Genomic DNA, 27,961 nt, shown 5'->3' with positions numbered 1-27,961 from the left:
GGAAGGGACGAGCAGGTGTTGAATTTCATTTTATCTCTCACATTGTAATTCTACTTAAAAGCAATCCCCATTGCGTTCAATGGGACTTGCTTTCATGTAAGTGTGCATGGGACTTATCCACACATAGGAATAAGCCCTACTGATCTCAGTAGACCTTTATTCTGAGGAAATATGCTCCACAATCCTCATCATTCAACCATAAGATTATTCTGGTTATAAATTTTACAGGTATAGGAACAAGGCTGAGAGGCAGAATGTCCTGTTAAAAAGGTAACATACTGAATGACTTTGTCTCAGTTCCACTGAAACATTTCACATGTATAGCTAAGTAAAATTAACCAGGTACAGTCATACCTCGTGTTGCGTTCCGCTCTTGTTACAGACTTTCAGCTTACAAGCACGGCAAATCCGGAAGTGTTTACTTCTGGGTTTGCCGCCTGCACATGCGCAGAAGCAATCTGCGTGCTTCGCACGCATGCAGAAGCACTTGATCGTGATGTGCACATGTGCAGAAGAGGCGCTCTAGTTGCAGACTTTTCGGGGCACGAATGACACCCCAAAACAGATTAAGTCTGCAACTAGAGGTACCACTGTACAAAACTAACACCCCTACAACTTTTTTCAGGTCTCATAAACAAATTAGGTTACACCTTTAGAAAACAATTTTGAAGTACCGGTATTTAATCCCCAAAGTGCATTTTTTGGAAGGGGAAAAGAAAGGGAAAGTAGTTTTGACATAAAAAAGACAATGAAGATGGGAAGAATTTCTCAAAATGTTTTGAAGCATGAAGACCTGTTGAACTTCTAGCTTCTTATGAAGGTTGTGCATGGATTTAACATATTATCTCAGGCATTTAATCAGGCCACATCTGCTGAATCCGGCAAGCATTAAGCTTCTTCTCAAACCTATACTTTCTTCACTTTTTGGAAGGTAAAATGAAGAAAGGAAAAAGCAACTTGTCTAAAAGCATTCAAGACCAATGAGTGATCTACTAAGCTATTAAAAAAACAATCTAACCTTTCCTCTTAGTAGCTGGTGGATCAAGTTTGCAGAATCTTAGGACCTTCAGAAAATGTATTGTTTTAGCCATTTTAAAATTATCATGTTACACTACATACAGATGTTATTTGTTACATGAGTGCAACAGCAGCAACTCTCCTTTGTACATTTTAAATCAATAACTGTGTGCTATTCCTTCATTACAATTTCTTCATGCACAAAAATAAGCCCAACCATTTCACATTTGTTCACAGTGAAGCCTATTGATGCTATTATAATGTGTAGTTTGGAAAAGTCACTGCCGTCTGCCAAACCAAGAGGGTAAAGTTCCAATTGCTCCTCAGAAGGCTTCCCTTTGGACAGTGCCATATCTAAGGGAAGCGGAACACTAAGAAAGTATGCATATCAAATTTTAGAAAACCGCCAAGCGATTTTTTTCTGGGTGAATGCCTTTAATGGCCTAAGATACATGCAGTAATTAAAAGAATAGTTCCCTTATGGCCAACAACGAAGAAGATTTAATTATGCATTAAGCTATTGGGGATGAAAGAATCATATAACACTTTTGTATTTCTCCTTGGCTGCATTATATAACTGTTGCCTAGTAGAATTTAGCATGTTTTATGTATGTTTTGTTAGAATTTCAAACCACAGAAACACAGAAATCTCTATCGTATGAAGATTGAAGAAAGGTGTGTGGGTGTGTGAAGATGAAACAACTTGTAGCATTTATCTTGCCTCCAGTTGTATACTCTGACATATGCCCATATTTGGAGCTTTGGTATGACTCAACATGGCAATTTTTATTAAGTTCATAAGCTCTCTTGGTTTTAAAGAGGGAAAATCAGACCATAAGAAGTATCTAAAGATATTGATTAGACAGACACAAATAACAAGCACAGGAGAGCCCAACTTTTCATACCTGTGGGCCGCTGACTGTCTTGTTGCACAGGTGGGAGGAACAAGGTGAAAATTTGACACACACACACACACACACACACACACACGAGCCCTCACGCTGCCTTCCCAAAGCTGGCTAAGCAAGGTGCCATGCTTTGGGAAGGAGGCTCTGGGAGGGTCCTAGAGCCTTCCCATCTCCTTTCCAAAGCTGGGAAGGAAGAGGGAGAACTCTAGGACCGTCTCAGAACCTTCACATCTCCTTCTCAAAGCCCAGCACTTTGCTTACCTGGCTTTGAGAAGGCCACCACCAAGGGGCCACATGCAGCCTGAACTAGCAAATGTATCTGTAGTTGATAGCATCCAACCCCAGAGGCCTCATCAATAGCTTCAATTAGATATTTTGAAATGAGTTCTTGCAACCATCACAACTGCGGTGAAGATTCTTACTTGATCAGTTTCTCTACCCCTTAATATTAAGGACACAGGACAAGAGTAACATACATTTCACTTTTGATAACAGGGATTCCCCATGTATCAATACCAGTTAAAACAAAATAGATCAATCAGTGTCCAAGTATAAGCCTTACTCATAAAAAAATATATAATTGACGAATCACCGTTTCTGATCAAGATCTAAGTAATAGGTGAAAGGATCTGAGCAGATTTCAAAGGGAACATATAATTCTGTGCACTGGTCAAAGACTCCAAATTTGAACACACATCCAATGGCACATGAAAAGAGGAAGAGAAGAAAGAAGAAGCTTCCAGGAAGAAATGATATACAAAATGTTTTCATGACAAAGGGTTATATCAACATTAGAGTAGAGCCATTGAAATTAATGGACATGACTAAATTAGGTCCACAGATCTACTCTGAATATAACTTGGTTGGATACAACCCAATATCTTTTTTGATTAAGTTTACCAGCCCTTATTCCATATGTAGAGGGTCCTTACTGTGAACAGAGGGTCCTTACTGTGAACAGAAAATATAAATATATATACACACACACACACACACACACCGTATTTTTCGCTCTATAACACGCACCCGACCATAACACGCACGTAGTTTTTAGAGGAGGAAAATCCGTAGGCATGCCACCCGTAGGCATTCCCTCCATAACACGCACAGACATTTCCCCTTACTTTTTAGGAGGAAAAAAGTGAGTGTTATGGTGCAAAAAATACGGTGTGTGTGTGTGTGTGTGTGTGTGTGTATGTATGGCACTAGAAAAGGATACTGTATTTATTATCACATTACTTGGACTGCTTGTCATTCGGAAGTGTTCTTTTCTCTCAATGCTCTCAAGTTTATTGTAAGTGTTTAAAACTGCTTATCAGCTCAAATGTTGGAGTGAGCCCTCACTGTTAAGGTAAGGTGGAGACAATAACTGAACTAATCCAATTGTTATCTTAATTTTCAAGTTATATATGCAGTAATGCTTCTACCTTCTGATCAACTAGTCGCTAATCTTTATTTGAACACAGGGGGTTAGGAGACCTATTACTACAGATACCGGGGTTTAATAAAATACACAGAATCCAGCCATCAAAGTACTCAGTGCTTCTTTTACTCAATACAATACCAGACCTTGCACATTTATTGCCCTTACAAGGTCTTACGAGCCCCACATGCATATGTATGCTCTAAGACAGTGCTAAGAGGGCAGTTAAGACAGAGCAAGGAGAAGAGGTTACAACTCTGCTGGTGAATGTGGTCCAGCAGGTAAAGACCTACAGGAACTTGGGAGGCCCCTGCCCAGAAACACCAGTCAGAACATGCAAGTTGTAAGGCCATCTGTTATAGCTATACAGAAGCCAACTCTACCTTTCTTTGGGATGAAAGGCATGGGGCAGGAGATTTCCTGATAAAGGAAGGACTGAGGAACTCATGGGCATCCCTGGCCTGCAGAAAGATGAAGGTTATTGCAGGAGAGAGAAAAGGAAACAAATGGTGAATGCCCCATCTCCCTTACACAGGGGGCCCCACTACAAATACATCAGAGGGATATGGGAAGCACATGACAAGTAGCTAGAACATGTTAGGGTCCCAAGTTTAAAAGAATGGTTCATTCAGTGGGTGACTCTTGAATCATGTCTGTGGGAAAACATCACCCTGGAACTGAAAATGTGCATTTTATTTTAGGGGGAAATTCCAAAAAAATACTCTTTCTTTTTTTTTGCAAGCTCCTGATTATGGATCTTCTCTCTTCTCTAACAACCTAAGCTTGTTATTTTCAGTCAAGACTGAGCACCACTAAAGAAATTCATGAAAAGAAGAGTATGTCACATTAGGAGCTCTTAAGACTATTTTGGGCAATCGGTTACTAAAACCTAATGTACAATTAATCTAGATCCACCCCAAATTCCCTTTCTTTTCTCCAGAGCTAACAGGACCACCATTTCTCATTTTAATATTTGCTCCTTAGGTGGTTAATCCTTTCTAAAGTTCTCATGACTCATATGTGTATACTGCTAAAATATTCATTTATCTCACTACAGTGTTTTTATTCTTAATCCCACACTTCATTGGCAAGCTCACCCAATGGAATGCATCTGTGGACGCAGACAAAGAATTATCCAGTCTTAACAAGCACCTTAAACTTTAAAAGAGCTTTCATTTATCCTGGATCTATGTAAACAATGAGAATGGGGAAGTATTATACGTACAAGCCTGGGAAATAGGAAATGCAGGAATCATTTCTTCACTTCACAGCTTTAACCCTGGAAAACAAAATTACACAAAAGCCATCAATGCACAGCATGTGCCAACCTGCATATTTAATAAGTTCTGGTCACACAGTAATTAAATCATCAAAACAGTATCCAATCCAAGAAAAAATACACATACTTAAGACATCTTGTTCCTTGGGAATAATTTCAAAAGAAAAGAAAACAACAACTCATGTGCTCTAGGTGATATGACCCTCCCCTAGTGCTTTTTTTCTGGGGGGGCGGGGTGCAGGGGTACGTATACCCCTAAAAATCTTGTTAATCTAAGTTTGACCTCATTGAGGGGCAGTATTTCAATATGAGCAGGAAAATGAGTGTACCCCTAAACATTGTTTTAGAAAAAAAGCACTGCCCTCCCCTATATAATGCATACAAACAATTTTTCTAGTTGGTTCTCTCAAAAACGTGGCATCTGCAACAAGGCCGACTTTACTTCTTTAGGACAGATACAAGCATATTCTCAACTGTTTCACAAAAAAATTGATGGGACTTAATGGAGAAAAGCTAGTCAATGCTATTGTGCCAAACTTGCTTAAGCGCTAGATGCCACAACTACATAGACATGTATTAAGTGTAATGTTCCAAAAAGGCTATTTTAGGAACTACTAATTTTACTTGTGAGATAATGATCAGATGGAACACAAGCAACGACAACACTAACAAAATTTGAACCGGGTATCTTCAAAAGGCAAACTTAGGAGTGATTTGCTCTATGAAGAGCCAGTATGAGAAAACAGATACAGTCCTGGTAAATAGACACAATTGAAGTGTATGCCACCTTTTTTGGAATGTTCCTCAAAGGGTTATTATTTTGTTATGTTACGCATTTTGTATTTTTATATTGTAAACAGTCCTGTGGTCCTTGGATGAAGGGTAGTAGATTTAATATTAAATAAATAAATACACAGTCATACCTTGGTTGTCAAACACCTTTGCACACATACATTTTGGCTCCCGAATGCCCAAAAATTCAGAAGTAAGTGTTCTAGTTTTCAAACGTTCTTTGAAGAAGAAGAGGAAGAGTTTGGATTTGATATCCCGCCTTTCACTCCCCTTCAGGAGTCTCAAAGCGGCTAACATTCTCCTTTCCCTTCCTCCCCCACAACAAACACTCTGTGAGGTGAGTGGGGCTGAGAGACTTCACAGAAGTGTGACTGGCCCAAGGTCACCCAGCAGCTGCATGTGGAGGAGCGGAGACACGAACCTGGTTTCCCAGATTACGTGACTACCGCTCTTAACCACTACACCACACTGGCTCTCTCTCTTCCACTGGAAGCGAAATGTATGATGCGGCTGATGTGGCTTCCGATTGAGTGCAGGAAGCACTCGAATGGTTCTGGGAGTCGACTCTGGACTCCCTGAACAGATTAAGTTTGACAACCAAGGTACCACTGTAAAATAAAGTATGCACGTGTGGCATCAATTGCAAAAGTGTACTTTCTTTTATGTACTATAATAGGAACATCTCAAAAATTCTTTGGAGGGGTGGCCGGGACCAAGCAAGATTTAAACATCTCTGGGGGACTTGTAGGACTGTAAGAAATGCCTAGATTGAAAAGATTGATTGCAAAACACAAACTATAATTAAACACTATGGTTATTCTATTGGGAAAGTTAACAGAGATCACACTTCAAAAAGTTAGATCAGTGGTAGCAACACACAAACCATCTACAAAACAATAGAATTTGAATCCAATGTATAAAGCATCACATGATAAGAAATATGGAAGGAAGTAGGTAAGTGAACCAAGTTGTTAAAACATTCGTATAGGTTTATTTTTCACCAGCACAACAAATAAATTTCATTTATTATAGTACTCTCTGGTGTGTTTCTTTTTTGTTTTCTGTACTAACAAACTTTTTTTCTTTTCAAACAAAATGATGGGAGTTATTTATTACTGCATTTTTATTGCTTTTTTAAAATTGGAGGGTAGGTACAAATACCACGCAATGAAAATGGCTTTTCTATTTGGCATGTTCACTACATTATTAGTGAGCAGAAGATATCTACCCATTTTCCCCTGTAAAAAGCTGGAAGATATGTTGGGGTATTTGTAAAATATAATGCAAATGATTATGACCTACATTAAACAAAATTCAAAGACTGACTGAGAAGCAAACCTACCTTTGCAAAGCATTAATGAAACCCTACAAAATGATCCATTGTGGATACTGACCCATGCCTTGCTCAGGGCCCTAATGATTTTATGACTGCAGTACATCGGCCATGCATTACGCATTTCATATTCCAGAAATAATGACTGACTTGACTCTTCCCACCCAGCCCATAAATTAGCCTGTCTCTTCATTCACCTTCCAGAATTTTTCCAAGGAAACCTGTTATGACTCTACACAGTGGCGTAGCGTGGGGGGTGCAGGGGGGGCCGGCCACACCGGGCGCAACATCTGGGGGTTAGGGTTAGGGGGCGCAAATCCACGGGTTAGGGGGCCCAAATCCACAGGTTAGGGGGTGCAAATTACTTGCCTTGCCCCGGGTGCTGACGGCCCACGCTATGCCACTGACTCTACACATCAGAAAGTAAGACTTAAAAAATGAATATCTAGCCAACTATAAAACAGAAAATCTTAGATTGTTCAGATTCACATCAATTTGTACAGATTGCAGATGACAAAACTGTACAAATGGGGTGTAAATGCTACAAGGGAAGAACAGAAGCCTCTATAAATGTCTGTTCCCTGGGTAGTTGGAGCCCCTTAAACTCCTGCATAGAGAAGCCAGAGAGTCAAAGACAACTGCTTTTATGTTAGGGCTCAATGAGAGTTCATTAGGAAATTTTACAGAAAAACTCTGAATTGTTGCCTAACAGCATAGAGACTTCTGTGCTGATATGACCTAGATTAAGAGATAAACATCTATACTGGGGAAGGGGGGTACATTTACCCTCCCCCAAATGAATTTTTAGCATACAGTTTTATATTTATAGAAGGGATCGTTTATTCTCTATAAAAGGACAAGTGCATGTGGAGTAGAACCGAAAACAATCTACCAAACCATTTACTCCACAAATACTGGCTACAATGCCTTCCTAGTGCTGTAGTTGCTCAAGAAGAGAGGTAAGAACCTTCACTTTCTCACAAGAGTCACTTGTTCAACTGCACATGGAAAAATAAGGAATGAGTGATTAATTGCTGCAATATGGAATTTCTTACTGGCAGCTTTTATTAACAACTTCTTAGTCAGCAGGGCTTGAAAAGTCCACTCACTTGTAGCAACTTGGAAGCTCTCCCTGGAGAGCAGAGGACCCACATGCTATCAATCTGACAATACTTTTAGAAAAGAAAAAGTCATAGCTCCAAAGAAAATAAGAGCTTGTTCTAAAGATCCTGCATGTTGCTGCCTGTTTTTTCTCCTCCTCTTTTTGCATAGGGTTACCTAGTGGCAAATAGTTATCGATATACAAGCCGAAGAAGAAGAAGAAGAAGAAGAAGAAGAAGAAGAAGAAGAAGAAGAAGAAGAGTTTGGATTTGATATCCTGCCTTTCACTCTCCTTCAGGAGTCTCAAAGCGGCTAACATTCTCCTTTCCCTTCCTCCCCCACAACAAACACTCTGTGAGGTGAGTGGGGCTGAAAGACTGGCCCAAGGTCACCCAGGAGCTGCATGTGGAGGAGCGGAGACGCGAACCCAGTTCCCCAGATTATGAGACTACCGCTCTTTACCACTACACCACACTGGCTCTAGATCGATTAAGCACTCCTAAGAAGAATGGCAACTTCACACTGCACTTACGTATCTGGATGTCAAGAACTGTATTATCCAATTCAGGACAGTCTTTAAGTTGCTTGTGGGGCAAGACAGACTACATTCCACCTGTCCTACCCCAGGCACTGGAGCTGAATCGGCAACAGATATGACGTATAAGGAATTGCCACATGCTAGCCAATTTTGAAGCAGCTGGTGTTAAGGAAACCAGCCATTACATTATTGCACCTGCACGGAAGAAAACAAGGCTCAGGGAGCCTTCTCCTTTCAATTTCACAGCACCCAGGTGGCATAAGCATTCACCCATTAAAAGAGCCAGCTGGCATCCGCCGACCAAAGAATCAGGTTGTTTTGCCCGTCCAAAACCTTCCCCTAACCTGGCGGCTGCACAAAAATATTTGGTTGGTTGAACGCTGATACTGGGTCACAAATTGGTCACTCCTGGTAAAATTTGTTTACCCCTACACCCCATTATAGTCTGGCCATGGCAATTCTTGCATTGAGAACCTCAAGAATGGATTGCTGAAATGTGCTACATGTGGGGCTACCCTTGGGTCTAGTCTGGAAGTTCCAGCTGGTGTCAAAGGCTGCTGCTAGACTGTTGGCAGGGACAGACTACCACCAGCATGTTACTCTGTTGCTTAAGAGCTTGCATTCGCTGCCCATATGCTACTGGGCCAAGTTCCAGTTTCTTGTATTAATTTACAATGCCCTTAACAACTTGGGTCTAGAATGCATTAAGGACCACCTGATTCCTTATATACCAATCACCAAGGTCTATGGAACAGTTACTGATAGTGGTCCCCAGGGCAAAAAGACATAGCTTGTATCAAGCAGGAGCTATGTTGCTCAGTATTGTGGGCCCCATTCCAGGGAATTCCCACCCAGCTGAGATAGACAGGTTCCCTCCCTGTTGAATTTCCAGCACTAGGTGAATTGCTTTTTCATCCAGCAGAAATTGTAATTACAAATTTTTCTGATTTTACAGTTAATTTTAGCCTATTTTATTATATCCTTTGAAACTTTATTGTACACCACTTAAAGACTACAGTGTTAAGCGACGTATGAATAGTTGAAATAAATACATAATAAATATGTCCAAATAAAGCATTTGGCTCAGCTGAAGTGCTATTTCCATAGAAGAACCTCAGTTGCATTGATCCTGACAGTTCAAAATACAGACTAAGAGATTAAAATGCCAGGCATACCACCTCCCTGCTGCAAAACAGGGCCACCCATCCATCAGCTCCCACACACGCACACAAACACACACACACACACAGATCTGCTTACACAAATAGTTCCTTGAGTAGAGAGACAGCTGGAAAGTCTGTATAGCAAGCAGCTCCTGATTATTCAAACCACACAAGAACAGCTCTGCCGGATCAAGCCAGTGGCTCATCTGGTCCATCATCCTGTTCTCACAGTGGCCAATCAGATGCCCACGAGAAGCTTGCAAGTAGGACATGAGCACAACGGCCCTCCCCACTCCTGCAGCTTCCAGCAACCAGGACTCAGAAGCACTACTGCCTCCCACTGCAAAGGCAGAGTATAACTAACAAACATTGCAGGGACAGGAAAAAACACATGCACAAACAAACACAAAAAAACAGGATCACCGGCCGATCTGACTTGAAGGAAAATCTGAAACATGGCATCCAAGCTTTGATCAAAACGCATCCAATGAATTTTTCCAATGGGACTTTTTCTCAAGGTACATCTTCAAACCATCCAAAGGTGCTTTTAAAGCAGATTTCAAAGCAACTCAAACTCAGCACAACCATAGAGTAGAGCTTCATTGCTTCTTCAAACCTTAGAAAGCTTGGATACTACTCACTGCTGCAGTTGCTCTTGGCGTCAGGAACGATCAGAAAACATGAACTCTTGCTGCACTTCAAGTGGCCTCCAAAGCTTAGTAATGTCAGAGAGAAGACCTTCACTTCCTACAATATTCAGATGAAAGAGGCATGATCTTGTCCAAAGATAAATTTTGGCAGACTACCAAACTTAGCTTAAATTGGTAGACGGCTATACTCTAACTAACTCTCCCCTCATGGATATAAAACGGTCACTGATGTTAAGCTTCAGACAGATAGATAAATAAGAAAAGTGTTCTGAAAAACATTTTTTTAAAAAAAAACAGAATCCAGGAAGTATCCTACTACTGTACTACCAAATATATTTGGTGACAAGGTATCTGGGCTATTTGCTCAACTGACAAATATCTACCGTAATCACCAGATATCTGATCTTGGTGGAGGAGCCTTCTCCGCCTTTTCCCTTTCATAAGCCAATATTGTACAACACCAAGACTTGCTGAAACTTGTAAACTGTTCTCATACTTTTAATTTTCTTGCATAAACCTAAAAGGAGCAAACAGTCTTTCAAGAACTATCTTTAGTCAAAATGGTTTGGGTGATGAGAAAAGAGAGGGGGAAAGGGAGATAACGAAAAAGCAAATATCAACAGACTCCATTTTTTTAAAAGTCTGTTTTATTTACAGTGGCCTCAGAACAATAGGCAATTTTCTCTATGTAGCACAGCAGTATGCTACTAGTCCCAACCTGGAATTGCACAGAGGGAGAAGCTATGCTAAGTTTGGTAGGACGCAAACTGTGCAGATCTTGCAGATGATGACCCATAAAATACTTATGTGTCCTGGTTTTACTGCTTGCCTGGGACTGCAAAAACATATGAATTGTCACAACCTGACAGACCACAAGTGTAGCTGGTATGATTTGCTCAGCTTGATGGGCCACAGGTTGTACAAGTCACTGGGGAACGGGGAGAGAGAAAGAGGAGACAGGCAGGCAGCCAATTTTTCACCCAGCTACTTCCCTGCAGAACTTCTGCTACTCACCTCCAGGCAAGTGACAAATTGGGAAATAGGCAAGGAAATATCTTTTATTAGTATCTGCTCTGCTGGCATGTCAAGGTACCCGAGTTCTTCACCAGACAGTCAAAAGGGAATTCTCTGCTCTATAATACAGGGGTAGAATATGCTTTGCTCTATATATACTCCTCCAATATAAACTCCCAACAAATCCTGTTATTTTCTTTCACGCAGATCTACAGCATACCACAGCTTTGACCCCTGCAACTTCCTTGTTCTATAAAGTCGGTTTATTAACCTTAATAAAATGGTGAGCCTAATAGCAAGTAGAATACTAAAAGGAATAGAGGTGCTAAGAAAGGTACACAACTAACATGATGTCTTTAACAGCTTGTAGGTATTTTGATTCCACCAGTGATGTTTGTTGTAAGCATGCTCAAATTACGTATGCTGCTGACAAATGCAGCCTCACTAGGTAAGATCCAGAAATTGGCTTCTTTTATATAACCTCCTGCGTCTGTGACTCAATTATGGGGGAGTGCTTACCATGGAAACTGCAGGGAAGATGCTTTTCTCATGACAGACTGCACACTTTTTTGGAGTGGGGGAAGGAATTGTCAATAGAAAAAGGTGCTTCCAACATTTTGATGCAAAGATTTATCCTCAGTAAAGCAACAAAACAAAAGCTGCATCACGTGGCTTTGCGTCTTTCTATTTTCTAAAGCAGTTTTTCATGACTTGCGTATCATATGCCTCTACATCAGCTTCCCCCAACCTTGTGCTCCCTGGATGTTTTTAACTACATCCCCCATCTGCCTCGGCCAGCACAGCTGCTCTACATCTTCCCTACCAAACCAACACCCCTCCCCAAACCTCTTCTAAACAGTCTTTGACAGTCTGAGTCTCCAATTTAGAGTGGGAGAAGGACAAAGATGAACTTTGCTATATATCTTCTTGCCAAAGCAAGTAGCTTAGGAGCTATCCGTGAAGACAGGCAAAGTCACTACCTCTCTGAACCAATACAGCAGAGCCTGTATGTGGCAAGTCAGACAATATGTCTGTGTTTCGGTCTTTGTATCTACTGCTATTCCATGCATGAAAGGAGGGTGACACAGCCCATGAACCTTTGCCCGTGTTACAGAGAACCAGGCAGAGGGCCTTCTTGGTAGTGGTACCCACCCTGTAGAACGCCCTCCCACCAGATGTCAAAGAGAAAAACAACTACCAGACTTTTAGAAGACATCTGAAGGCAGCCCTGTTTAGGGAAGCTTTTCAAGTTTGACGCACTATTGTATTTTAATATTTTGTTGGAAGCCGCCCAGATTGGCTGGGGAAACCCAGCCAGATGGGTGGGGTAGAAATAAATAAATAAATAAATAAATATTTTTATTTTTAATTTTTATTCCCTGCAGCAACCTGCTGGCAAACCAGTGTGCTAGTCCTTTACCTCCTTTCCCACTCTCACCTGAAACGGGGGGAGAAGAGAATATAGTACTTCAACAGTGGATGTAGTCCAGTTTGTGCAGTCTCCCTCCCACCTGCTTGGGAAGACCAAGCAAGATCAAGCCATGTCAGTTATAGGGGGGTTCTTGCTCTCACCTGCACGGCTTGTTCCTAGTTTTCCTTCTCTACAAGTTGTTTTAAGAAGCCCAAAGTAAGGGAGGGAGGATACTGTCAGTGGAGAAGGCTGAGCAGCACCCCATGTGAGTCCAGTGACACATCAGCTGACAATTCCTTCTCTAAGAATACATCTTGCTAGTGTCAGTAACGTTATTCTGTAGCAGACCTGCATAATCCCAAAGATTAGAGCAAGGCAATAAAGATTTCCATCATCAAGACAACTGGGAGGTAAGGCTTCAACTTCCCAACTATTAGTAGTTCAAGGTGATCTCAAAAATGGATAAAAGGGGAGGTTAGGCTGTTCCTGCTCTAGAGTGCTCAACATTCTGGAGCATTTACATCGCTTCTCAATAGGTGGAAACACCCATTATAAAAGGCTTGCTCATGTGCCTAATTCCACCTTGAAAATACAAAAGCAAGGTATACAGGAGCACTGCAATTCAAAAGCTGTAAAGCAGCGACCATGTACTTTATCGAGTAACATGTCACAGTGCTATCTTCCAACTCCCTGAAGCCAATCAGAAGAGAAGGCAGCAGCACAACAAAACATACAGTGCAAAGCACTTCAGAATTCAGACGTCATAAGCTTCCTGTAGTAAGGGCAAGAAAAGCCATGAATTCACAGCAAATAACCTTCAGAGAGATCTCCAACTGCTCACAGTAAGAGGGAAGATAAAGCAATGTAAAATTAACTAGCAGAGATAATCACAGGTGTTAGTGTAACAGAACAGGGTATTCTGTGTTAACAAAGTACAAAAGTCAAACATCCTGGGTTTATGTCGAGATTTACTTAGCATTACACACCAGAGATATTAACAAGTGGGTCTGCATTTATAAGATAACTTAGTGCAGAATGTTTCTGATAGTTATGAATTTGTGGTATATTGATGTTTTCCCTTGTCTTTTGGGGGCATCTATCACTTGCTACAGAGCTGGCTATTCTATATTTTTATGGCATATCAGGTTTGAAGAGATTACCATAGTACATTCTTATTGCAGAGCTTTATGCTATCCCACCCCTTGCCATGAACTGAAAGCATCATCAATCTTGTGTATATCACACTGTCAAATTGCAAAATTACATATATGAATGAAATTTGACTTGGAATCAAAGTCTTGGAATCAATTTCTGCCTTCACTTTCACTTAAGCCATATGCTACGTATAAAATAAGATCCCTTGAAGAAATAAAACAGAGGAATGTTGCAGAGGAATTCAGAGTTCATTTCGTTAGCATCATCATTCTATGCAAGACATTCTTCTCTTCCTTCCAAGCGCCAATTAATATTTGTGTACCACCAATTAATATTTGTAGCTAGATTATTTTGTTAAAAGGCCAAGTGTTTTTCATAGACAGTGCTGCAATGCCACTGACATGCTTCTGGATTAATAAAAGGATGCATTCTACTTATGTAAAAACACACTGATTCCTGGACCGTCTGCGGGCCGGATTGAAAGGGTGATTGGGGCCGCAACCGGCCCCCGGGCCTTAGGTTGCCTACCCCTGCTCTTGCCTCTTGCCCACCCAAGAGAATCTTAAAGCCTTTAGTCTTAGAGCAGCATCCCACATTTTCAACTATTTTTTTCTTCAAATTGCAAAAAAGCACAGATAGCAATGTTGACTCATAAGTAAAAATTCAAAATCCACATCAGGGCACCAGGACAATTTAGGCCAAGCAAATGTTATAAACTGTTGTGCAGGTTTTTGAGTTCATCAGGCTGGGTGGTAAACAAAACTTGGGGGTGTAGGGTAGGAGATGGAGAGATGAACTGGCTGAAGTTGGAGCCATGAATGGAATCTGGATTTAGGTCCTAGTCTGAAAATGGAGTATGGGAAAAGTTAGCAGTCATTCAAATAAGGCTCTGCTAGATGTTTTGCAGTTTCAGGTTGTATCCAAGTTTGTTAGGAAGAGGTGGTTTTAGGGGGAACATACAACAGTCTATTCAAGTTTTCATATCCAAAATGGCAAGGATGGGAGACCTGTGGGCCTCCAAAGGCTGGGATCCAGGTCCCATCAATTCTGACCTTTCACTGTGCATAGAACAATTGGTAATTTAATTCACAACTACGTGAATGATTAAGAGTTTCAAAGAAGACCAGATCTACAGAAACGAACATAATTCTGTTTCAGATACTCATAAACAAGCATACAGATAAAAAATAAAATAAAGTGTATTGTATGTTTATGTACAACTGCCATAAATTCAGTCACCAAAATTTTCAGATATTTTGGTTATTGGAACATAGAATGTCCTGCATTTATATTGATTGTGTACACTGGCCAATGAAGAGTTTTATGGCAACTTACAAATTTATTGTAGCATAAGCTCTTCTGATCCAGAGCCCACGTAGTCAGATGCAGCTAATCAGTGACCCATTCACCAACACTTGTAACTGAAGCAGGTTGCTAAGCAACCAATTTTTACTCCAGATACCTTTGAAAGCTAACATAGCACTGGATAAAAGTAAACAAAACCACTACCCTAAGAACCCATTTTAAAATGTTCACAAAATCCTACACATCTTTACTTAGGGGGAAAAATACCCACTATGTTCATAGATGTTTAATCCTTTAAAGAGTTGGAAGCATAAAAACACAAAAATGCACACCATAACAACAAATAAATAAAATACGCGCCCCCCCCCCAGTTTAAAAGGCTTTCTTTAATTAGCCAAAGGGCCTGAAAGAGGAATGCTTTTACCTGGTGTCTGAAGATATGTAAGGAAGGCAACAGGCGAGCCTCCCTGGGGAGAGCCTGCCCCATGTGGGGAGCCACTGCAGAAAAGGTCCTCTCTCTCATGTTGCCACCCTCCAGACCTCTTGTGGAGGAAGCACATGAACAAGGGCCTCAGGTGATGATTGAAGGGTCTGGGTAGGTTCATATGGGGAAAGGCAATCCTTGAGGTATTGAGATCCCAAGCCGTTTAAGGCTACATAGATCAAAACCAGCACTTTGAACTGGGTCCGGAAACTAACTGGCAGCTACTGCAGTCAAGCCAGAATTGGTGTTATATGTTCAAATCATCTTGCCCCAGTGAGCATCCTGGCCACTGAATTCTGCACAAACTAAAGTTCCTGAACTGCATTACAGTAATCTAACCAAGAAGTTACCAGAGCACAGACAACAGACATTAGGCGATCCCTGTGTAGATAAGGGCAAAGCTGGGCCGCCAGTCGAAGCTGATGGTAGGCACTCTGCGCCACCGAGGCCTCAAGCTACAACAGTGGTTCCAGAACTGGCCCCAAGCTGCATACCAGCTCCTTCAGAGGGAGTATAACCTATCAAGAGCAAACCACCTCTCATCCATCCAGTCTAGGGAACTGCCCATTAACAGTGCCTCAGCTTTATCTGAACTGAGTCTCAGCTTATTGTACAATGCACAAATTTAGGTGAAGTTCACACAAAATGCAGATTGATTGTGGGTATTCATAGATAAGTCTCTGTTGCAGTTTCACCTCTTTCTTTCTTTCTTTCTTTCTTTCTTTCTGTGTTTCTCTTTTAAGACCAATATTACTATTAAGTATTTTATAAACATATATGCCTGAGCAAAGTCTCAGACATGCACAGGCATTTCCAGTCTGACTATTGTATTTTAGACAAACTTTTAGACAGTGAAGAGAACACAAGCTCTCTTTAACATCAGGAACTTGTCAGACTTCATAACCAGCATTTTAAACACACCTTTCCAGTCTCATCAGAATGCAGTGCATGCAAAAGGGGAGCAGATGGCCTTATAGTAAAAGCACAAGGCATAATTCACTGAGGTGCCAAGAAGAGCAGAACTGGAAGCAGGAAAAGGAAGCCACAGCTCAACACCATGACTGATTTTATTCTTGTATTTACACTACCTCTATGTTGCGAGTTCTGCTACCACGTGGTTTGGCCAATTTTAACGGGAATACATAGAAGCAAATACAGTACTCCAGAATTACACTTGTCCTCTCCTTAATGAAATTATATAACTTTTAAAAGGACATTTGCAGTCATTTTCCCAACTACTTTTCCGCATGGCGGCTGATACTCAAGCTCATTTCGACCACCAGTGGACAGGTGAGTGTTGACAGAAGTCTGCACACTATGATCTTTAGAATACCCAGTTCCATCAGACTGCACAGACATGCTGAAACTCAATGCGTTCACAATTCTTATGCATGTCATCACTTTACACCAATTATTATTATTATTATTATTATTATTATTATTATTATTATTATTATTATTTCTATACTGCCCTATACCCATAGACCTCAGGGGGGTTCACAGTCCTGGAAGCTGGTTGTAAAATGGGCTCTCCCAGTTTGCAGTATTTGCAATTTTCTGTGTGCATGTGGGGGGGAGAGGCATGTTCATGTTTTCAACTTTTTGTTTTGAGAATTTGCTGGATACTGTTCTCCTGCGCTAAATTTCTACAAGACTATAAAAATCCACTATGCTTCATTTCAGTGGGACATTATTTTTCAGTTTGGTTAATTTCAAGGAAGAGATGTGTAGGTCTATCCTATGGCCTAGTTAGGATGGCTAACATGATGTAAGAGCTGACACAGGCATCAGGTTCACATACCCACCCAGCAACAGGAACAAAACCACAATAGTAGCAAAAGGGGGGGGGGAAACACTGACTTAACAACAACCACCATTCCCACAGAGTCCCTCGCAACTGCATTGCAACTATTAATCATGATGATGTTTAATTATGACACCCCCACATACACGGAAGCCACCGATCAGCACATCACACACCATGACAACATCACGGAACCCAGTCTACACAGTCCTCCCACACATGATGCATAAGCACATGGCCAATGAATAGACACGAGAGCTTCCCATTGCCCAGGGATTAGGAAAGCAGTTTGCAGAAAAACTATAACAAAGTTATAGTCCTGTGGCAGGATCAAAGCTCCTTGTCTGCCACTCACACAAAGAGATGCCAACATGAAAGGGAGAAGGAAAGGATCCAGATGCACAAAGAAGAATGCACATGCAACAGAAAGATCACAGAAAGCAATACCACAAAATGCCTGATAGCACTGCAGTGTGCAATGAATGGGAAGTGTATTTTTTGTGCAAGCACCTGCAAATCCAGTTCACCAGGGGGAAATGCCCTTGGCCTTCTAGACAGCAGCTCATACTTGCACCACAGTTTGGAGAACGTAAGCAACAGCAAAATTATTCTAACAAGGCTTCTTACATCCTTTATGCTCAACCACAAATAAGAGAAATTGCTGTCTTCAGGCTCTATGCACAAGCCAGAGAACATGGGGAAGGGAAAGGAAAGGGGTGGGTGGGTCGGCTGGTGGCAAGAACAAATAAGGTTAGGTTAATCAGCCCAGCTAATTACTGGGGTGCTAAAGTTACACACAAATAAACCAGTACTTCTGAATGCATTTACACATGATGGAGTGATTACATAGGTAAGAGCTTCACCGGTGGCAGCCATCTTGTATAAATCAGGCCTTAGTCCACTTTGGGATCTTATTTTTTCTCAGACACATATATTTACACACCATTCAACACAACCTAACAAGGGAGGACAGAGACTGCAGGAAAATTTTCTCAGTCAATACAAAATCAAAAAGGTGAGACACAATTACCGGTATATATAAAACAGCCACGAATGCTGAGGAATGCCACATTTCATGCACTGGTAAAGCCATGGAGTCCAGGAGGCTCTTTGTAACAGTCTAAGAAATGAAGTCCCAACACATGGCATGGAAACATTCTGGAGTTACCAATCGCTTAGAAACATTCAAATTATGTGTTATCTTTTCCCTCTATCCCAATGTTCCATATGCGTTTATAACATGTGGAAATTTGTAATCCTTGCAATGCCTTCCATTCTTGCACAAAATATATTCTGGCTGCTGCCAACAACCATGTAATGAGTTCTTTTGAATGCCCTTGTTGTGTCTGATCATCCCATAGATTTAACAGTGAAAGCTGTGGAGTCTTATAAGAAAGGAGAATTTTCCTGATACACCTCAGACTGAAAGTTCTGTACAAGTGGACACTCCCACCATAAATGGAGAAATGTCCCTAGTTCCCCACAGTCACACCAACAACATGGTGTCATTTGTGATGTTATATGTGAAAGCTGAATCAATGTTCGATACTGTCTGTGGGAAACTTTCAACTAACATTCAATTAACATATAAACCGATACAATTTCTTCCACACCTTGGGATTTTCAAAAGCTGCAGTACATGTACTGTATTGTAACACTGTAGGTGCTGTAATAAAGACTTTGTTCTACTTAGCTAGGTAGATGAGGAACAAAATCAACCTTTAAAAAAAAAAACCTATAGCAAAAACTTTAATGTAGCATCATGGTATTGAATATAACATATTAAAGTCGATTTTAAAGCGATGTTAAAAATGTTTATAAATACATCTAACAAAAAAGTTTTTAAAAGCTGTCATAGTAAATATTTTATTACATGTACAGATGCAAGACTTTTTCCCCTAGAAAATAAATCACTGGTGCTTATATCCCTTCCTCCTTGGTGCCAGCCTGCATTTCTGTCAGCACAACCAATTCCAACTTCTTAGACTCTAATCCTGTCAGAACAACTTGCGCAAGGCCAATAAGGGAGGGAAAAGTTCACATTAATCCACTTCTGTCCTTCTTTACACAGATCACCCCTTGGAGCTCTAAGACCCCTAAGTTGGATGTGAGAGCTTGGATTTAGTTTGTAATATAACCATATAAGACTGTACAATCAGCTTGTTCGCTGTCTTCAGGCAATGAGAAATTTTCAGAGAGAGTTCTTTTTGAAGAGTCCAGTCAAGCTGAAAGCCCCATCTGTTCACTTTAAAAAAAACTGGCATTTTATAGTATTTTGCTTTAAAGACTTGCTTAAAATTGCATTGAAGTAGAGTTCAAGTATATGCTTAAAGGACTTGCCTGAATTTTAGCTAGTTACAAGGACTGTATCCTTTCGGTCAAACGATCTTCATGGTGGAGCTGACTGCGTTTCGACAGGATGAGGGGGCAGCACGCTCCCTTCAACCGCTCCTTCCCTGGCCAGTAGATGGAGACAAATTGTTCTCCCCCTTGCCAGTACTCGGACACCCAACTTTGTTTTTGCCAAAGGCTTTAATGCATAGGTCAGTACACTATGAAAGTCAGGCTACAGAGCAATCAGATTGCAGGAGTCACATTGGCCTAAGTTCATGGCTAGGCATATGCTAAGACATTGTCCCAAACTTTACAGTCCCTGAAGCTCACCCTTGGAAGTGTGGGACAGGTAGAACACTGTGTTAGCAGAGTCTGCAGCACAGTTATCCCCATGACCTTGGTGACAGGGATGTACAGAGCAGGCTCACTGTTTGATCTATCCCCAGGTACCTCTACGGGGAATGACAACTTTTCACTGGTGAGAGGTGGCACTGGAGTCACATCAGTCTGCAGTGACTTGTCACCTGATTTGTTCACATGAAAGTTGGAAGATGCCAGCTATTTACTAAGCTTTTATTTCAATTTGTGTTGGGGGGGAGGTGACAAGATATTGCATCAAGCATTGTCCTACATGTTCCAGTGCATTTTCCAGCCGTTTTCCTCATTGCAAAAAATGGGAAGGGGGTCTGTTGTGCAAGACCTCTAAATAAACTTTAATTGCACAGCCTGAATTTGGCAGTATGTGACTGAGCCTCATCCCAAAATAGGATCGCCCATAGTAAGAAAACACTAATAAAGTTTACTTAATTCAAAATCCCAACATGTAGTTTTACAATAGTAGCCACAACCTTTATTATAAAGCTTGTAGATATACAGAACAGTGGCATGCAGTCAGTAGACACGGGGAACTAGGCTAGTCCCCTAAATGTTCCCGCTAACTTAGAGTATTAAAGTATTAAAGCCTGGCGCCTCCTTCCCAAAGCCCAGGAAGCTTCTGCCCGGCTTAGGGAAGGAGGTGTGATGCTCCAACAGGGTCCAAGAAGCCTTCTGCTTTTGGAAGGAGAAAGAAGGGCTCCAGCTTTCTTTCAGAGGCCTGCCATCTCCTTCCCAAAGTCTAGGAAGCTTCTGCCCAGCTTAGGCCAGGAGGCGCAACACTCACACCCACAACATCACCTTCCCCCACCCCCACAATCGCCCTTGCAAGCTGGCACCTCGGCCCTAATTGTTCTCCTACAAAAAAATTCACCACACACCACTGATATAGAAATAGGTTTTTAAAAATATTTTGTGATGACAACAGACATTATATTTCCTTTAATATAGTGTTAAGGAAAGGTATTCATTTAAAGTTAGAAGCCAAAGCAACACTGAATTTGATGCAACCAGGATTTCATCCTGAGACACAAACAATAAACAGCATACCTTGCTGTTTAGGAAACACAAGGCGAATATGAAGGAGGTTCCTTGGTTGCCTGAACACCATCTCCCCTCCACCACACCCCCCAGAATGACCTTCAATTTTCATCTGCCTTTCAGAATGATGGGAGGAGGGTCAAATATTCCTGAGGCGACAAGCTAAACTATAGAACTAGACTTTCAGGCTCCAACAGTGACAAGGTTATCACACTGAAAACCAGGGGTGGGGGAAGAAAGAGACCATCTGAATACATATCTGATTTGAAAGCTGCTGGTCAAAATCAAGGATATAGTGCAGAGCAATGGAGAGGGCATTCCTTCCAAGTTACGACAACCCGGATGCAATTTATCTGCCTCTTTATTTGCAACATTGTATAGCTTTTTTAAAAAAATAAAAAGCTAAACAGAATCCTGAGCCATTTATTTTGATGGAGAGTCACCACTTTAATCCCTCGCTCAAGGTACGTCACCTCTGTGAGAGAAAGGAGGTTGCTGAATCTAACAATCCTCAGGATTTTTGCAGTCCATCCTGGTGTGAAAAGGTGAGTACAGGAGTCAGTTTCTTGGCTAACTCAAGGCACACCTGGCTTGGAGAGACTGTTATCCTGTAGCAAGGATAGCTAAGCGAACTGGCTTTGCTATTCCTGGGAGGAAGTGGAAAAACATTTCAAGAGGACACTTCTGCAGGTATAGTATTCACTTCTGGTACCTTTGCCACTTGAAGAGAATTAGAAGCAATTTTAGAGACAGTTTCAGAATTTAGAACTCGCAAGATATCAACTACTCCAGGGAAACAAAAAGTATACATTTTTTCAGAGGAAAGGAACAGATCCCCACCATAAGCTAATCCCATATTATTTGAACCATCTAACAATAAACTTGTGCCATGCAGTACTAATAGCATAAGAAGAGGAATGGGGAGACCCAAGTTCAGATCCCCACTCAGCCATGAAGTTCACTGGGTGGCCTTGAGACAGTTAGCATCTCTTAGACTAACCTACCCACACAGTTGCTGCAAGGATAAAATCATAACCATGTATACAACTCTGAACTCTTTGGAGGAAATGTGGAACATATTAGGGATGCCATATTTCAAACAGTGAAAATCCGGACAGAAAGTTGTTGAGCATATATCTGGATTTTCCCTGACGGTTTGAAAAGACATTTCACTCAACCCACAAAAATATTCATTAGAAATACAATGTCCAATGAATTATTCCCTAAATAATAGCATCTGGTTTTCCCAGGAAGAATCACAATTGTTATTTCACACAGAAAGCTGCAAAAGAGCCCAAAATTTCAGCCAACGTTTCTGGGGGAGGGAGAAGAGCAAGAAAAGGGGGAGAGGGAGAGAGAGATTGAGATTTTCAGTCATCATAAATCATCATTTAATCTGATGAGAAGCTGCAGTGAACCTTGGGGTCACATGCTATTTCCTCCAGTGTCCTTCTCAAATGCAGCTACAAGAAGCAGTCTGGAAGCTTCCAGTTGCAGTTCAGAATAACCACAGCTTGTTGTTTCATCCAAGCCTGACAAACTGTGGTCAATTGAAATTGATGCAAAAGCTTCCAAATGCCTCCTCACAGCCATGCCAAAGAGGACAGGGGATGGGTAAGCACACAAGGCCAAGGCTTTTCATGGCTCGTTATAATCACGGACTATGGGTGATCTCTCATATTCAGGTTGCTTTCTACTACTAAGAACAACAGTGTTCAACTTCACTCTTGGGAGAGTTCCTGTGATATTAATAGCCATTTTCCCAGCAGGGTGATGTGGTGACAGAGAAAAGGTCACCTGCTGAAGATATGTAAGGCACACAGATGTTAAAAGCACCTTATAAAGTACAAGAAAAGTTTAGAGGTGGGTTGCAAAGAAATTGAATAAATAAATAAATATGGCTAAAGTGCAAATATCCTAAAAGTAGTCCATCATTTTATTAGTAGACCTTTAAGGCTTGTATTTTCATTTCTTTTTTTAAGTGGCAATATTCACACAGACTAGAAATTGTCTCTGCTTTGTTCAATTGCAGGCCAGCTGTTATGGCACCTCATAAAAATCAAAGTTCTTCTCCCAGAGAAAAATTAACTTGGATGACAAAGAGAAGGTTTGAAGGCAATAAACAAATGAAGGAAGGAAGAATCTTGAACCAATATTAGTTGAAAAGAGACTGACAAGCATTTGATAAGTCAATCAATCCTGTATCTCATGAGAAGCAGATCCAAAGATGATGGATAAGCACAGAAGGTGGCTACCTAGCAAGTCTTTCAGAAACATTGTAAACACTTTATTGCACAAGCTGGTGAGTCCCATCCAAGTTGGCTGACAACACAGCAGATTCACAGATTGGAAAAAATAAAGGCAGACAGCTTTCATGGAAGCTATATGTTCATCCAATTTCACAGTAGTTGGGATTATCAAGACCAAATTATACTCTACCATCCTGTCAAGGGTTTGGGTAGATGGGCATTTCTACTAACCATAATGATTTACCAGCTAAGGGAGCTCACAAATAATTGCTTCTCCTTTCCTGCAATGTATGATAGCAGGGAGGGAAAGCCTAGAGCTTTCTACCAACAAAAGGATCTTTCGATAGATAAGAAAGGAAGGTAAGATGTCTGCCCTTGAAATATAAACAGGTCCAGACACCTCTTATAGACAGATCTGCTGTCTCGTATAACTATTCCGCCCAGAATTTTCAAAGACGGCTTTAATATAACCATGGGAAGGAAATACGATTTGCAACAGACACTTTGATGGTATAAACAGTTCTGTTGTCCCTGGCTTTACTGCGGCAGTGCTTCTGCTGACCACAAAAGGAAAGAAAATTAAAAAGCCACTAGATACAGCCACTTAAAAAAAAAAGGCAATGCCAGATGTGAAGCCTTGCTTGAGCAAACATCTTCCACTCATATGCTTGCCACCAAGAAAGTGTGAGGAATGTATCAAGGTGGGGAATCTTGCATAGCCTTTGGTTTAGCTAGTGTGTCAAATTAAGTGTGGGGATAGAATAATAGGATGCAGCCATATTCCCATAGCCATAGACCACCTTACCTTTTCCAGTGACAGTGCCCCTCTCTCATATATACACTCACACACAGACACGATTACAGTTCTATTACAACTCCATTTCTCTCACACACAAGAGTATATGCTTCTATTTACATAACCTGACAGGCCAGAGGATACCTATATTTTATGAGCATACATAAGAAAGGGATTCCACCATAGCGAAGCTCTCCCTCCCCCTCAAGTGTGTATGCTGCATTGTTCTGCATTATATATGGACAGGCTTCCGATTTGCTAAGGGTGATGGAAAAATTTCCAGGGCTTTGTTTTTTCACTGAAAATTTTCAATTTTCAATCTTAGTAACAATGAATGGGTGCCAACTGCAAATAAATATTCAGGAAGCATGGCAGTTTCAGAGATTTTAGCTTTGCTTACTAAATGCAAGTGAAATAAACATGCTAATTTTGATCACTCCCTCGGGTACCAGGACATTTTCTAATGCAAACTGAAAATTTTCTAATACAAATTACTCTACTTTGCACATATATTTTAAAATTCAAATTCATCCCCCCCCCCCGAAAGCAGACATTGCTGCTTGTGAGATCTACTTTGTCAGACAGAGCCAGATGCAAAGCAGTCTCTCAAGGGGGGGCATTTATCTTTGCACATCATGAGCCCATAGAATTGGGATGACCCACATAAACAAATCTACATTTGAGTTACTACAGATCAGAGATTCATACAGCACAATTTAAAAGGAGTGGGGAAACCTTTTGGTTGTTGCTGTTTAAGTTTGGAGTCTTGCTATTCTACTAGAAGTTATATATCCATTTACCAGTACATACTGATCCATCTTCAGCTCAACCTTGTTCTAGATCTCCTCCTCTTCTCCCAGATAAAGGTAGCCTTGGTGGAGTACTAAGAGGAGGAGCTGATCTCCTCAAGGACTGCCTCTCCCATATGAACTGACCCAGATCCTGCAATCATTCATAGACAAATTACCACGTTTCATTCTAACAAAACAACAAAGTTGTACTTATTTTAATTTATTCTTTTGAGATAGCCTCTCAAATGTTTCAGCCAGATTTATGTGCTGGTAGCCGGCATATTTTATGAGGTATCTATCCTTGCCAACATAAAACTGGCTTTTGTCTAATGAGTGCTGGAAAGTTTGCACAGCATCTTCACTAGATGCTGCCTGGTAAATAAAGTCACCTTAGCCTACTTTGTCATGCATTACCCATGACAAAAATAGAACATATTTTGCCTTAAAATAGAACATATTTTGCCAATATTTTTATCCAGAATCACACTGTGTTCCAAGCTAAATTCTGAAAAGTGAAGCAATTTCTCTTCTGCTCGCTTGTCATTATACTTAGGCTTCCATGATTATCTGAGTCAACATAAAAATGCAATATTTACAAATACTTAGGCTTTGATGCATGTTTCTTTCAGCTTTCACGCTATAAAGTAGGGGGGGGGGAATTACCCTATCATCAACCCCTGTACAGTGGTACCTCGGGTTACATACGCTTCAGGTTACATACGCTTCAGGTTACAGACTCTGCTAACCCATAAGTATTACCTCACGTTAAGAACTTTGCTTCAGGATGAGAACATAAATCGTGCTCCGGCGGCGCAGCAGCAGCGGGAGGCCCCATTAGCTAAAGTGGTGCTTCAGGTTAAGAACAGTTTTAGGTTAAGTACAGACCTCCAGAAAGAATTAAGTACTTAACCTGAGGTACCACTGTATTGTGTTCTGCAATACCCCTCCCAAACCCTTAAATCTTCATTTGAGGCCCTTCTCCAAGGCAGATTTGGAGGGAGGGAGAGCTCCTCCATTTGTGGGTCTCCATCTATGGAATGCACTCCCCAGCGAGATGCCTTCCTAGACATCTTTTTGACGCCAAGTAAAGATTTTTCTCTTCCCCCCCCCCCCCGGCTTCTGATAAACCAAGATGACATTGTTTGTGGTGCCAAAGCTTCCTTTGGCTGTTGTTGTTTTATTGATTTTGTTTATATACCGTTTTATATTTTTAAGGGGGAAAGTCTCAAATTGGTTTAGAAGCTGTTATGGGGAAGCAGGTGTTACATTTTATGTTATGAATAATATACTTGGTTTATAACAGTGTAGCAAGTCACTTGGAGTTTCTTCAGGTAACAAGTAACTAACTAACAACAACAGTCATCATATGTGGCTTATCTGGTAGATTAATAATTATCTCCAATAAGTGCAAAAGGAAGTTATGCAGTTGCCTCTTGGTTTATCCTCTGGCTAGTGAACCAGGATTTGTGCTTTGACTAATTGCACCGACAAAAAAAAAGCCTGTTATATTAAAGCAAAGTTCCGTATTTGCCAGAAATTGTTCAAATGTGGGGAAAGGTGTGTTCTGCTTTACATCTGTGTTAAAAGATCCTGTTCCTTAAACCTGCCTCTTTGATCCAGAAGACCATGTCCAATGAACCAGAAATGGCCAATGCACAAAACTCTCCCTCACTTTTCTAGCCAGTACTAGAAATTTATTGTGGTCAATGTTCATTATGTGAGAAATAAACAATACTGAATCCAGTCATTCACTTATCCGCTCAAGCTAGGAAGAATCCTCCCAGTTGTCAGAGGCAGGGATACGTCAAGTCTAGCTGTCAAATTTCTCAGGCAAAAACAACAAAGGAAGTTGCTAAAACACATTCAGGTCCACAATTCCTTGGTAATGCTTGGAAGACTGAATGAAACCATTTAGTAGGTGTGGTAGGTAAGTGGCAGCATTACTCTACCCCAGCCCTTTAGACTCACAGTTCTGTGGTTTTAACAGTGTCTGCTTTGTAAACCAGACAGCCTCTATTATAATTTAATATATAGATGGAAACCAAAATACAGCAGTTTTCTTGTAATTAAGATTCTATTTATTTATATTAATGCACACATGACTTCCAAGAAGCCCATCTGAAACACAAGTCAACTGTTGTATTTTACAGCCATATAGGACTTCCTTTCCGAAAAGGATATTCCAGACAAGTTGCTCACTTTTCTAAGGTGGACTTTGCCATTAAAAAAATTCCAGAGTCGTTCTGTGTACTTAAATAAAAGTTACACACTTGCTACTGGCTACAAGCACAGAGAAACTGACTAAGGGAAAACATATGCTAGGACCTCCTGGCCTGCCCACAGTGAGCAACCACAATCAGTATCAGGGGCTCCACCTCCAAGGAGACAATCTTCACCAATCCCAGGAACAAGTGAGCTTAATTAACAGCTGAGGTTTGTATCCAACATAATGCTAAGTGAATGTCTCATCAGCAAAAGGCTTTTACTTGCACAACAGAAAGTTCTACCCTCCGCCTGCGTGTCCCCTAAATCTCTTCTGGGTTCCCCCAACCCTCTAGAACAGATTCAGAGAGAGAGAGAGAACCCATTGCACAAGCAGAAGTCCTTGCACTGACTGAATGTACCAGTCTACTTCTACTGTATTAACAGTAGAAGTACAGAAGGCTGGAATACAGCAGTACTGTATTCCAGCCTTCTGTATCAATTTAAAATTATTTTTCTCTCCCCTTTAAGGACTTTTCCTTTGTATAACCTTGCGAGACAAAATAAGTTCGATTAAAAAAAATAGGATTTTCTAGAAATGATAACATTTGACATCCAACGTGGTCCAAGGAAAAATGTATTGGGACCTGGGATAACAGAGGTCAAATCACTGCTCCAGTTATAAGATTACCATGAATAACTCTGTGTGTGTCTGTTTCCCATCTGTACATGGGAATCATGGATGTCTCTCACACAAAAGGAATAGTACAAGAGGCTGAAAAAGACAGAAAAGCAGTTT

At 40.9% G+C, this 27,961-nt stretch overlaps 1 protein-coding gene across 7 annotated transcripts in view; it reads right to left on the bottom strand.

The window, feature by feature from the left end:
- TIAM1 (TIAM Rac1 associated GEF 1) overlaps nucleotides 1-27,961 on the bottom strand; it is a 188,159-nt gene that overhangs the window by 142,749 nt on the left and 17,449 nt on the right. For all 7 annotated transcript variants that reach the window (XM_081199515.1, XM_081199513.1, XM_081199520.1 and 4 more), the window contains exon 2: nucleotides 4,574-4,627. The gene's annotated coding sequence lies outside the window, so the exon portion shown is untranslated. The remainder of the gene's footprint in view (nucleotides 1-4,573; nucleotides 4,628-27,961) is intronic.

Source organism: Podarcis bocagei (genome assembly GCF_964188305.1).
Source record: "Podarcis bocagei genome assembly, chromosome: 6".
NCBI lineage: Eukaryota > Metazoa > Chordata > Lepidosauria > Squamata > Lacertidae > Podarcis > Podarcis bocagei.
The sequence above is the reverse complement of the archived record's forward strand: the minus strand, read 5'-3'. Positions and strand labels throughout refer to the sequence as shown.